Source organism: Chinchilla lanigera, unplaced genomic scaffold, assembly GCF_000276665.1.
Source record: "Chinchilla lanigera isolate Chin_1 unplaced genomic scaffold, ChiLan1.0 scaffold00017, whole genome shotgun sequence".
Lineage (NCBI taxonomy): Eukaryota > Metazoa > Chordata > Mammalia > Rodentia > Chinchillidae > Chinchilla > Chinchilla lanigera.
In genome coordinates, this window is record NW_004955418.1 from 16,410,624 (window position 1) to 16,425,225 (window position 14,602).

Below are 14,602 nucleotides of genomic sequence, written 5' to 3' on the forward strand. Positions count from 1 at the left end.
TTCCGTAGACTATGCTGAAAGAAAAATGAAAGAGAAGAAAATAACTGAGGATAATTTTTTTTAAATATTGCTTACCAATACACTAGTATTAGCAATAGATTCAGAATTATTCAGTGTTGCTGAAACAAATTCCAATTTGCTGTTAAGGATTGTCTTTTTCTTTTTTTTTTTTTTGTTTTTTTCTCCGGTACCGGGAACCAAACTCACGACCTTGCACTTGCCAGGCAGGCGCTTTTGCCGCTGAGCTAAATCCCCAGCCCCAGGATAGTCTTTTTCTTGAAACCTTTTTGACTGGATCATAGTATAAGTCAGCAAATCACAAAATATTTTCTTTCAAGCTCTTTTATTACATTATTTAAATTATTAAATTATTTTAAATATTTCTTATTCTGTTAGATAAAGTATCCAGGAAAACTATAAATAGCTAGTCCTCAAGTCATACATAATTCTCCATTCATCAAAGCAGAAATTAGTTATTTTAAAAGCAGATGCTCTCTTGCTTTTACTTAGTATTATATATCCAGATGCTGCATTTTTAAATTAGACTATATTATAGCAAGAACTGTGTTGTGTTTGCTTATGAACTCTTCAGCATTTATCACAGTAAGAGGCTTATACAATCTACATTGTACTGGAATTCTGGATTTAATTCAACCTTTGGGTATCGTACATTATATCCATATTTATACGGTAAATGTGACATATATGATTACTTAGAAAGTATGAAACTTCACCTACACTTGATTTAAAATCAATCCATCTTTTCCCAAAGCAGGCTCCATGGTTACGGACCTCCTTTACACCTGCCCCATAATTAAGTCCTAGGTGATAACCATAGCCACGTTCTGAGTAGAGCATTTCTTTTTCTCCTTTCTTTACTCCAGCTTCTGGGCAGGTTCCGGAGGTGAAGTCCCGTTCCTTCCAAACCCAAGTAAGGGCTTCTCAACCAACCAAAAGGCTGAGGTTCAAATCCCCAGAGGCCTTCTTAACAGCGCGCCGCATATACCCAACCCCGTGGGCCAACCAGGGGACCTCTAGCAATTCCAATGGGAGTGTCCCACCCAGACTGCTGGAAGTCAGCACCTAAAACATGCAAATAGACATCTGGAATAGAAAACAGACAGGGACACTCATATTTAATAGGAAGAACCTCACTGAGGCAGTTAAAGGTGGTTTCAAACTATAAAAGGCTTTTTTTAAAACCATGAGAACTTTATTTAAATGTTATGCATATAAATAAAAAGTCAACTTAGCTCTTGCTTTCTTCCCCTTCCTTTTCATCAAAATGGAAAAAAAATGCTGTGTTTTGAAAACTGATGCCACTGAGGTCTTCCAACTGTTTAAAAAATACCAAACGAAACCTCCACTTCTAATCTTCCTTGCTATGTTTATGTAACAACAAAAGCGATATTGTAATCACTTCTAGCTTGTCTATTTTTAATATCTGCGCATTTTTGCAATTAACTATAAGTGAAATATTACCAGTTTGGCCATTTCTTCCGTTATTTGTACATAAGGTTCTGTAAAAACCTAAAATAATATTTACCCCTACTCCCTTAATGAAGAAATAACCATAAACCAAAGACAGAAAAATAAAAATAAAGACACACAAGACAAAGTTAAGGAAGCTGTGTCCTTTCTGAACTGATTTCTACCACTGAGTCACAGAGCACTGAAGTTCCATTCTGCTGAGAAACAGAGACCTAAATCCCAGGTACGTGATGGGGAGGGAAGGGGGCACAGTGGATTGCAAGTCTTGTTAACCTCCTTGAAAGGTCAAACGTTGTTGCCCCTCTGGGTCCCAAGTCCACATCAGAGAGAGACAGCAGCCCAGAGAAGAGGTGGAGGACAAAGCAGCCCTTGACGCACAGATTACGGAAACTCACCAGGACTTGGCCACACCCCGGGGAGGAAAATTTTTGCACTGACTCTAGAGGGAGAAAAACCCAGATACATAAATTTTATACTCTTCTAGAAAAATAGAATCAGGGAGTAAAATAATCTGAACACTTTCAATCCAAATAAAGATTACAAGAGATTTTATAATGGGGTGGAGAAATAATAGCTTGATCATTTTATAAAAATAAGGACTTCCTGGTGTGAATATCCTCACAGATACTCCAAGCCTTCTTATTTGATGATTTAAAAAAAATCTACAATAAAATTTTTAAAAAATAAAAAGAGCCAATGTGGTGCTGCACGCCTATAATCCCAGCACTGGGGAGGCTGAGGCAGGAGAATCACTACAAATTTGAGACCAGCCGAGGCTATATAGTGAGTTCAAGGCCAATCTTAACTATACAGTGAAACCTTGTCTCAAACAAACAAACAAACAAACAACAAAATCTTAAACACAAAAAACAAAGAAAAAAGAAAGGTATTCAATAATAACTTTTATATAGGCAAATAAATTAACATATAAAAATTACCTTAAATAAATTGATGACTTTTGGGCGGGTTCATCTGGAGGTGCACTTTGAACTCCTCCAGTCCTTGGAGGAGGAATAGTTGACCCTCAGCAAGCTCTCATAGTCACTCCAAGCATCACTTGCTTGTTTCTGAATCCACAGTTTGCATGAAGAAATCACACTCAGACAATTTTCAACTACACTAATTAAATCTTTCTATTACACTAGTGACCCGTATTACCTGAGAACGTGCATACGCTTTTCTTTTATTTTAAGCATTCTTTAACTCAGCAGTTTTAATCCATTTTCTAAAGACTTCGTTTAATGTGTCCTTCTTTTTCTACACTTATTTTTCAAATTTTCCCTTTTCTCCTTGTAACATGTTAGTTTTTTGCCACTTTCAAGCCGTTAAAACAGTGAAAGTCAGCAGGGATGGCTCACAGAGCAAAGGCTCCCACAGGACATTCTTACTCAAGTATGGAAAATCAGCATGCTGAGTACAGGAGGGGCCATTTGGTCCCGGCTTACCTTCTCAACATGCAGCTTGAGGCTGCATCCTGGGAGGCTCAACACAGGGCCCCAGGGGTATGGTGACCATGTTCAAGGAGGCATGTATGTCCCAGCTTTAAGCTTGCATCCCACCACCTAACTGCCCCTCTGTAGTCTGCTGTGGTTGAACACTTGTGTATAAATCCTATAATTTTTTGTATAAATCCTATAATGAAGTTAAACTGCATAGCGGTTCATGTCAAAGGGACTAACACGACACTGGGGATTGAACTGAGCTATATTGCTCAACCCCTGTTTTGTTTTGTTTTTTTGAGACAGGGTCTTGCTAAGTCACTAAACTGCCCAGGCTAGACTTCACCTTGAAATCCCTCTGCCTCAGCCTCCCAAAAAGCTGGGATTACAAGTCATGTACAATATATCTTTATTCTCAGCTATACCCAAAGCATTAAGAAGCCTTTCCAATTTCTGAGAGGAGCTTGCGGCAGGATACAACAAATGAATTGTGTACCTCACCCTTTATGTTCCGGCAGTTCTAAGCCACTTATAATTCTCCACATACTGCAAGCTGTCTCTCTGCCTATGTTCTTCTTATTGTTGTTATTATTATTTTTTGGCCTTAAAGAGCCCTCTCTGTCTCCCTGATTCCTCCCTCTAGTGTGAGTCAGCTCAGCTCCACCTTTTCTATGTGGCTTTCTCTGATTAACCCTTAAATGCCCATATTCACTCACCAACGATATGCTAAGCACTAAGCCAGTGCTGAGCTGGAAGAATGAAAATACTGAGTTTGCGCTTGGGGTGTATGATATATTTCCAAGGTGGTCACAATGAGATCTTTCGGGAACATTTTGTCATGAAGCCAGAAAGGGGCTCAGTGGAAATCTTCCAGGAGGAGGTAGTAACTGAACTAAACTGCAAAAAGCCAAGGAGGAATTACCCTAGAGATGGAAAAAGATGGGCAGGAAATCCAAGACAGAGCCTACGATAAAGCAAGGATGGAAAAAGAAAAACACCAATTGAAAGGTTATATCATTCAAAAGAGTTGAGTTGTTTTTTCTTTAAGATAATGGGGAGCCTCTTAAGAAGAAGATGATCAGATGGGTATCTTAGAGATCAGACTACAGAAAACAAGGCTAGGGAAGTTAAGAAGCTTAGTTGTAAAAAACGATATATGTGGGCTTGGTGTTGAAATGAAAAACATGTAGTGGAATTTGAAAGATTAAGTTAGAATTGAAAGGACGTGGTGATTGATTGGCTCCAGCACACGAGGGACAGAAAAGAATAAGGGGAACTCCACGCTTCTCTGTTCTCCCTCCTAGGTAGAAGGTAGAACTCTCATTAAGATCAGGAAGGCAGGAGGAGGTGCAGGAGAGGCCCTCAGAACATGCAAGTTGAAAGGTGAGTGCTTACTCCTCCGTGCCCCCGTTACCACATGGAATTCATTACTGCACTTTCCCTCGCTGGGATTTTCCATGCCCACCTCTGGCTCGCCCCAGACAGGAAGGGTTTGGTTAACCTCCTGTCCTTCCAGAGTGTCCTCCACCAGCCCATGCTAACCGGAAGTAAAGCTTTCCCACATTCATGCTCTCATGGCCACCATCAGAGCGGTGCTAGCTTGGAAGAAATGCCCTGCAAAGCCTGCAGCACAGCACCTCTTCCTGAGAAAGCAAAACATGGACCAGACAAAGAAAGGTTATTTTCCTTCTACTCAAATAGGTTCCATTTTCAAAGAGACCATTGTTCCTAAAATGAAGAAATAAATGGGGGAATAAAATCATATGCAAGAGTCCAATTTATTAACAGAAAACATGTGTAGGCTTAGGAATTCAAAACAAACATATCTTCAAAGTGACCTGGAAGGCTTTCTACCTGCCAAGACCAGAGTTCAGGACCTGAGAGGTCTGTGCTTTCCCAGAAGCAGTAGATTATAGTGCTAATGATGAGCAAAGGCATTAGGCCAGGTAGGGTTTTCTGCAATGCTGTACTATTTAGGTGAGTTTCAGAGTGGGAAATTATGGAAGAAATCTCAAGGCTAATCTTGGGTTGTGGATCTATGATATCATCCCTTGGATGAACAGTCCTAGTTTCACGTTCTCTTTCCAGGCATATATTTTGAGGATGAGCTTTTCTCATAGTCGAACTATCATTTAGTAATATTGGTTGTATGGATAAACACAAATACAGAATCTTTCCCGCAGCACTTCCCATCACATAACTTTACTTCAACTGAGCATTTGTAATGAAGAGTAAAGCTCTTTCAATGTGTTTATTCATTCCGCATGAAAGGAAGTTTTCTGAAAGTTACTACAAATCAACCTGGCAGTAGACTGTCTTTACAGGGACTAGAGCACGTGGCAGGCCCAGAAGCAGGTCCACTTGCTAAGGCGAAGTTGACATCATTCCTAGCACTCATTGACATCCAGGCTTTCCTGTGATAAATAAACAGATGAATCAGCTTCTCCTTTTTCTTAGGGATTTTACATGCTAGGATCAGAAATTTATCAAAGAAAACCCTAGCTTCATAGGTATGAACATAGGAGATGCCTCAGTGATTAAGTTCAAAGGTGCTGGCTATTTTCAGACAACTGCTGGGAGACCTTGCATTCCCTGAACTTGGGAGGTTCACTCCAGCTCATGCACGAGATCAGCTTTCCATATGAGCAAAAGTGAGATCATACGGGCTGGTCCTGGCAGTGTCTGACAGCACAGTAATTCATGCTGTCAGTTACTATCAGCAGCAATTTGCTTCTGGGTTGGTTGCTGTGAGCATCCATGTGAGCATTCTACACAAAGGCCTGGAGAGCAGTATTCCCTTGGATTTCAGGGACTTACTGTGGTTGCAACATATAATCAAAAGTGCCACGTAGTTCACCACCTCGAGTTTTATGTTAGAGAGACAGAGGCTTAACACTGGATTCTTTTCTTCTCTCCCAAAATGAAAAGTTGCTAGCAATTTGGAACTTATCTTTAGAACAATCTGTTCGTGCTTCAGTGAAATATGCCATGTTGAAGACGTACAGAGTAGGTTAGGAAAAAAAAAAACTAAGTGTAATTATACCTCTATACAATAATAATCAAAAATTTCTCTGACCACAAAACTGTACTCTTTTTTAGATTCAATTCATATATGTGACCAACTTTAAATTACTAGAGGGCAAATACATTGGGAAATGAAAAGCTCCTTGAATTTGTAAGTATTATAAGGGTATGTTCCACCAAGTTTAGTGCAATTTCTGAAAAGTTCTATGGCAAAGTGTAGTTGCTACAATCCGAAGCTTAAAGGCACATTATTGAACAATCTCCTCAAAATGATATAATTTCAATGAGCTTCAAATAATTTAATAGCACTCTTGCCACTAGCTTTTCTGTTGTTTTTCTGTTTAACACATTAGTTTGAGAACCCATGGTGTGTAGGGTCACAGAGCAGTCCTGATTAGAAAGTGCTCAGCAGGAAGCAAGCTCCAGCCCTTGTGCCTAAGAAGCAGTAGTTTAATTTCACTTAGAAGAGTGAAAGGATTTCAAAATCTCAAGTGCAATTATTAAATTTTTATCTATCTATCTATCCATCATCTATCTGTGACTTGTGACCTCTTGGGTGTCCCTAGTTAAAAAATTGTTCCATATGACATCAAGCTCAAAAATCTTCAAAACTTTGGCAACTCACTTGATCAACATTCTTATGTTTATTAAGAATGCTTTTCCTGTGGAATGTAGACAGAAGGGGGACAGGGACTTCTGCTCGTTCACTGATGTGTCCCCAGCACCTAAAAGACTACATAGCACATAAGATACTTAATAAGAATGTGTTGAATGAATGAATGTTGTCCTCTTCATCAACCTAGTCTTTAATACGGTTTACCAGGTTCTAAGTCATTGGCCCCTGCTTATTAATCTAGGATTCCCTCTCTCTCATCAATTAACTGCCTTCACTATTCACTTTGATCAAATGCAGATTATTTGCAGTTCCCCAGATGTACCATATCCTCTCTCCCTGGAGTTCTTTGCACATATTCCTCTGTGTAGAAGCTTCTTCTACTCCCTCTAATCCCTGCCTGTTACATTATCTAGGAAACTACTCCTTCTTATCTAGATGCAAGTTGAGAAATCTCTTATTTCAGAACTCCTCACTTGGCCTCCAAAATAGTTCTACAGGGATTCTTAGCACCGTATGATTTCCACTATAGTAACACTTAACCACTAGCACTCTCATTGCTGCAAATCAGTGATGTTACTACAAGCTACTCAACGATATTTGTGAAATTGTGCAACAGCTCTTTGGTTTCAAGCAGTTCTTAAGGGAATTATCTCTGTCTTCTTAGAACTGGTATAAGAACATTTAAAAAATAACCAGGATGTATTAGAAGTGTCACAATAGAGTTAGAAAACTAGTGCGTCTCTGAACTCTTATCCTTAAGTGGAAACATTACCCCAGCCTAACCAGCCTAATAAAAGAAAGCACGCATCCATGTGCAGTGCTAACAGATTCTTCCACAGATTGCTGCTTCTTGTCATTCGGATCTCAGCAACAAGAGCACACTCACAGAGAGGTTATGACATCACTAACCAGCCCTCCATAAACTGATCCTATTCAAATTTTATCCCACTGCTCTACTTACTACCTAAACTCTGTCTATCTTTGAAATGATCTTAAATATCTCTGTGTTCTTTGGTCAGTTTTCAGGTTTCCTCCTCCAAATGGGTTTCTCTAAGAGCAGGAGCCTTGTCTCATATCCCCTGAGCCCAAAGGAGTCCCTGGCATTCCCTGGATGTGCAGTATATTTTTTAATGGATGTGAAACAAAGAATCTCAAAACTAAAATAAATCTCCATCTTGGCCAATAGAGTACTTTCATCAGTATTGGTTGCCCCACACTGAAATCTCTTAGCTTCAGAAAAAAAATCACATGTACTTAGAAACTGAGACCAGACCTGTGGTTACAGGAAGCTAAGCAGAGTTAGAGAGAGAAAGGGATGAGGAAAGATTGGCCAGGAAGTACTAAGGTATAGTTAGACATGAATAAGGATTTCTGGAGCTTTACTGAACAGTTGGGTGACTCGGTAATAAAAAAGTGCTGCATATTTCAAAAGCTGCAAGAAAAGATGTTGAATGTTTTCAAAACAAAGAAATGATAAATATTGGGGGCCTGATTTTAATTCTTTATATGTTCTAGATAGAAGTCCTTTGCCTGAGGGACAGTTGGCAAAATTATTTTTCCCAATTCATGGGTTTTCTTTTTAACTCTGTTAGTGATTTCTTTATGTGCAAAAACTTTTCAATAAGATGAGATCTCAGTTGCTGATTCTTTGAAGTATTTCCCATGCAGTTTGGTTTTTGTTCATGAACTCTCCGCCTACCCCTATGTCTTCAAGATTTCTACCTACTTTCTCTTCCAGTAGATTTAGTGTTTGTGTTTTAATACTTAGAACTTTGATCCATTTAGACTTTAGTATAGTGCATGGTGATAGACATGGGTCTAGTTTTAGTTTTCAGCATGTGGAGAGGCAGTTTTCCCAACACCATTTATCGAAGAAGCTATCTTTCTTCCAGTGAACATGTTTGGCCCCTTTGTCAAAGATATGGTGGCTAAGTATATTTTTGGTTGTGGCTGCATATTCTAGTCTGTTCCATTGGTCCTCAGGTCTGTATTTTTGCCAGTCTCACACTGATTTTATCACAGTAGCTTTGTAGTATAACTTCAAGTTAGGGATTGCTATGCCTCCTGCCTTGTCTTTGTTATCTAGGATAACAAAGGGTCTCTTCTGGTTCCAGAGGGGCAGCTGAGATGAATACATACTTCTCAGATGAAGAAATAAAAATGGGAAATAAATACATGAAAATATGTTCAACATCACTAGTCATTGCAGAAATGCAAAGTAAAACAACACTGAGATTCCATCTCACCCCAGAAAGAATGGCTATCATCAAGAAATCAACCAATAACAAATGATGGAGGGGCAGTGGGGAAAAAGGAACCCTTCTCCACTGTTGATGGGAAAGTAGACTGGTACAACCACTGTGGAAATCAGTGTGGATATTCCTCAAAAAACTAGGATTAGAGGTCCCATTCAACCCAGCTATTCCCCTTCTGGGTATTTTTCCAGAAGAACTGAAAACATCATACCACAGCGATGTATGTGCACCCATGTTTATAGCAGCACAATTTGTGATAGCTAAATCTTGACAACAACCCAAATGCCCATAAACTGAGGAGTGGATAAAAAAGATGTGGTATTTTTATACAATGGAGAATTACTCAGCTATAAAGAAAGATAAACTCAAGGATTTTATAGGTAAATGGTCACAACTAGAGACCACACTCATTAAGTGAAATAAATCAGACCTGAATATGTAAACATCATATTGTCTCCCTAGTGTAAGAACCTGAAAGAGTAAATAAAATCTGAAAGGTACAATAAATATTGTGAAAGGGAAAGAAATTGCTCAAAAGGAAAGAACAACTGAAATGAAGGAATGCAGAAAACAGAGAAAGAACAAAGGGAAAAATATGTATTTATATACACAAGATAGCTAAGATAATTGTACTACTAATTTATATTGGTTTATTGAAAGGAACAGTTAATGCTCAATAATTTGATCATCTTACATGCCTATATCTGGTTATTTGAGCAACTAATTTGAAGATAATATGTAATACAATAAAAATTGTTAATTTCCTATCATCTTGTTTTGAAATTCTATATTGTTTTTTCTGCATTTGTGTTATTTTGTTTTCATTTTGTTTTTGTTCTTTTCTCTTTAAAATAAAAAAGAAAAAAGAAAGAAATGATAAATATTTGAGAAGATAGATCACAGAATGTATACATGTATCAAAACACCACATGAAACCAGATGTGGGGTTAAACACCTGTAATCCTAGCTCTCTGGGAAGCTGAGGCAGGAGATCACAAGTTTCAGCCCAGCTTGAACAACTTAGTAATTTACCAAGCCCTTGTTTGTAAATAAATACATACATACATACATACATACATACAGGGATGAGCCTGTGGCTTAGCATAAAGGCCCCAGTTTCAATCTCTAGTACTACAAAAAAATCCCCACATTGTACCCCCTTAATATGTACATTTTTATATGTCCAAGATTTACAGGTATGAATAGGCTTTTTTCACCAACAGAAGAGAACTGTCAAATGACAAGCCATTGTAGTATACTGGACTGACCTTATTTAATCAAGTATCCTCTTTTATAATTTGTTCATACTATATTTTCCAAATATTACTTACTGTTAAGGTACCAAAAGTGAAAGCATGTATCTGTGTCTTCTACATTAATTTTTCTACTGCTTTTCTTCTGATTGGACACATTAAGATATTGCAATGGTTGATATATTGTGTCCAGAAGTTTAAAAGTTTAACTAAGGGACTCAGCAGGGGGCCAGGGTCCACACTTTATAAACATCCTCACCCTGTGCAAGAGAAGGGCACAGAGATGGTGTGAGTGCTGCACCACTCTGAGGGGTGGTAGCCTGCTTACAGTATAAGGGAGGAAAAGAGGCTTACTCCTCCCTCCTTTTTCTCTTGTTGTTTTTGCTGTCTTCTGCCACCTTGAAGTGCTGTCCCTGTGCCATGTGCCACCCTGCCTTGGAGCCAGCTGATTATGAACTGAAACCTCCACAAACTGTGAACTAAATAAATCTTTCCTTCCTCAATTTTGGGAGTTGGGTATTTTGTCTCAGCAACAAGAAAAAAGCAACTAAAACAGGTACATAAAGCTAAGCATTATATATACATATATATATTAAATAAACAGGTACATAAAAATAAAACAGGTATATAAAGCTAAGCATATATATATATATATTAAAATCTAGTCAAAATGTATCATCTGCCTATGTATGTGAACGGAGACCATTGCCTATATAAATCTAAAATGAATAGAAAGAATTGACTGAACGGCAGATCTTTTGCATTTGTTAAAAACTGAAAATAAAATGTTAGAATTTTACACCCTACCTTTGGGGAAGCAATCACGGGAACGGTACATAGTCAGATCCCATTTATTTTATGGCAGCCTTACTATGGAAACAGTTTTACTCATTTTAATTAGTAGGAAAAGAGATCAATAAGTGAGCCAAAAGTGAGAGCAAGAGAGAATAAAACTGTCCTACCTCTAAAATAAGTTAGGACCCCCCATGCAAAAAGTCCCAGTACTACACTATTAACTTCAAGTAAACCAGGCAACTAGGAAAATTAAAATTATAATTGAACACCAAGCCTTTATAATCCAACTCATACTAGACTTGCCATGCCTTCAGAAGTAACAGGAAGAGCAATCTGTCAGAGTTCAGGAAGAAGGAGAAGGAGGATCACACACCATGTGCACCCTGTCCTCATCCCAGGAAATGTCTATTGATTGTTTCATTGGCTGACTGTACAAACTGAATGACAGGCTTTTAGCAATAACTTGTCCTAAGTGAGCATACTCCCCAAGAATCACAATTGGAATTCCTTTAATGGAATAGGACCAGACACTCACTTTGGGCAGCATGAACAGGTTCCCAGGAATCCTGCACAGCTTTGAGAGTGGGAATTTTCTTAGATCCTACTATGTTTATAAAATTTAAAGTGAAAAAGCTGATTTCAAAACTCATGTGTCAATTAGCATGTATGTGAATTTAAAAATAATTCAGTCTCTCTAAGATTTAGATTCTGAAACTAATATGACAGTGCAAATAATACTCCAACAACAAACATAACTTTTGATGCTCAAACTAACAATTTACACAGAATACTTTTCAGTTATAAAACCTCCATACAAGGTAAACTATTATCATGCATACCAAATAGTTAGCGGTACTCCCTAGACACTCACACAACTATGTTTCAAATACATCTTTGCAGAAATCCTGGCATTACTGTTTAATACCTCCATGTGGGTATAGTATCATCTATTTTACTCTAAATGATAAACTTTTCAGTTCTAGTTAAATTCCTTGTAACTACAATTATTCTGATGCCATTTCTTCTCCTACATTTAACAAACTGTCATGTTACATGTCACAGTATGAAAAAATACTGACATTTATGAGAACTATACCCAAACACTTGCAAAACCTATAAGTGCAAATAATATGATAGCAAAGAATTCTTCACCCTTCACATGTGGCATTATGTCTAGTTTAATACCTCGCTCTTTCTATTCTGATGCAGGAGATCTCTGTCACTCTTTGTGGTCATCTGGAATCTTTTGAATCACTTCCTGTAGTTGGAAATCCTTCAACTTTTTTCTACAAAATAGATGCCAACAACTCCCTTTTCCACCCAATAGGTATCTGTGTCACAGGTAGGCTGTTAGATATATTAGTAAGAAAAACCCATATGCAACTTGGATTCGTAAGAAAACATAGTTTGTTCAGAAGTAGGAAGCACCTAAAAGTCACCTTCTGGTCAGCATAACGGCATATGTGCCCAGCATTTGGAAACAGCTGTGATCAAAATCCTGGCATCCACAGACTGGATTCAGCAGAGGAAGTTATGGTGTCTGTGTCCAGAAATAGTGGCAATGAGGCTTTCACTGAAGCAAAGATCACAATGACACAAAATCAGTAGTGTTATGTAAGCATTATTCCCAGATGCAAGGCCCCAAAGCCTGATGCCCTGACTCCACAGAGAATCTGTAAACCACACAGTATCACCCAGTAATTCTTTCTCTGTTTAAACTAACTAGGGAGGGATCTGCTGTTTGCAGCTCAAAACACTGACTAATAGATCCAAGAATTATTGTTCTCTCTGTGTCTTTTAATTTATTCTAAAACATTTACAGCATACAAAGACCATTTCTTTCTTAGGCCTGAAACTTCTCCACGTACACCCAATATTCAAATCAGCAGCTGATCTTTCTGTGGAAAGTTATTCATACTTTATACAAACTGCTTTATTATTGCAACTGCATCTTATCATGTGAACACCATGTACACTCGGGATCACTACTGTGCAATCTATAATGTTATATTCAATAATCTCAGTGGTCTATACCACTTGTAAAATGCCTTTAATCATGTCTATCAATCTCTTAGATACCAGCATTCATGATACTTGAGTCTTGATATAGCTATGATACAGCTTCCTGTACACACTATTCAAATTAACTCTATGGTTGATAATGTTATTCTTCCATTAAGTTACTCAATTTAAATATTTGATAAACATTTTTCTCTAAACTTTTCCAAAGTAAAAATGATTACAAACTGAAGCATTAAATACAATCATACCTGGTAAGTTTTCTTCCTAAGAATAAATACCTGCATGGAGTGCTTAAATCAATTTTTTCATTGCCCCCGGAAGGCCTGTCAGACCCAGAGGGAGATCCTAGGAAAAAGAAGTCAAGACATGACCTGACCTCGTGGGGTGCATGCCTCTAATCCCAGCACTCTGGGAGGTAAAGGCAAAAGACTGCAAGTTCAAGCGCGGCCTGGATGATTTAGCAAGGCCTGTCTGAGTGTGAAAGGCCTGTGTTTAATCCTCAGTACTGGAAAAGTAAATAAAAGACATGACCCAAAGGATGCATATTTCTTTAGGGGCAAATAGATGCACTGGTTTCACAAAGCAAGTTCATTCTAGCCCAGCAGAGCTGGTTTTTTAAATTTGGGAGAGTTGTTGCAAACCATTCGTTAAATACTACCATTATTAAAAATTAAATTATGTAAACTTACAATCGTATTACTTGAAGATCAAAGCTAAGCTCTCAAAAAATATTAAAAAACAGTAATACCTGTGCAAATCTCATTTCTTAATTATTTTGCATTTACTGTTATCTATTCTTCTGATGTCATTCATATCTATTTAGCATTATCTCTTGCCCTGAGGCTATTCATATTTATTGTGTTTAAATGGGGAGTAATAATAGGATACAGTGTACTTTTGCCCCTTCCTTCCCAAGTAAACCTGAGTGGCACTGTGGTGGAAGTATTTACACCACAGATATTGGCAAAAGCTACCAACCAGGTATTGACTTCTAGTTTTGCTAAATGTCCAAACTCAAGAAAGTGATGATGTATGAAGATAAAAATGAAAAAAATGTTAATTATGCAAATCAAACAAAAATATATCCTATTTGTGAGTACTGTAACTTGCTTAAAACTTCAGGACATATTCTTTCGGTGGCAAAAATTATTATCATTCATATCATTAATAAATGGGTAAAATTCTTACAAATGTCTTTGTCAATTCATTTTAATTTTGTTAACATAAGTGAAAATACAACTGTCATTCATGTCAGAACTGTGCTTTTCATCAGCCACCACCACAGGTTCTGTAGGAGTTTGGCAAAAGTCAGAAAAATAGTCTATGAGAATCAATTTGCTATAAGAAATTTACAGCAAAGAGTGTTACAATTTTATTATTTGTCAGTTGTGTGATACATAGACTTCATTTCATAAAAAGTCATACATATATATGTGTGTGTATATACACACACACACACACACACACACATATATATATATATATAGGGGTGCTAGGGATTGAACCCAGGGCCCTTGCACTGAGCTAAATCCCCAAACATTTAGAAACATTTTTTTCTTTTGAGACAGGTCTTGTTAGTTGTCCAGACTTGTGCCTCAGTCTCCCACAGCGCTGATATTACAGGTATGCATGACCTATGGTGTAATTATGTACCTGTATATGTATTGTTTCCTTCACCAGCACACTAGATCGTTATCTGCTGGGGAA

The 14,602-nt window shown here is 37.8% G+C and overlaps 1 long non-coding RNA gene across 3 annotated transcripts in view; it reads right to left on the reverse strand.

Moving 5' to 3' along the window:
• Positions 1-5,162: 5,162 nt before the first annotated feature.
• The window catches only part of LOC102012860, a 73,328-nt gene continuing 63,888 nt past the window's right edge, over positions 5,163-14,602 (reverse strand). For 2 of the 3 annotated variants that reach the window (XR_260563.2, XR_260562.2), the window contains exons 4-5: positions 12,313-12,446; positions 5,163-5,344 (exon numbers count right to left, since the gene is read on the reverse strand). This is a non-coding gene — a long non-coding RNA (uncharacterized LOC102012860). The remainder of the gene's footprint in view (positions 5,345-12,312; positions 12,447-14,602) is intronic. The other variant, XR_001233536.1, reaches the window with a different exon arrangement.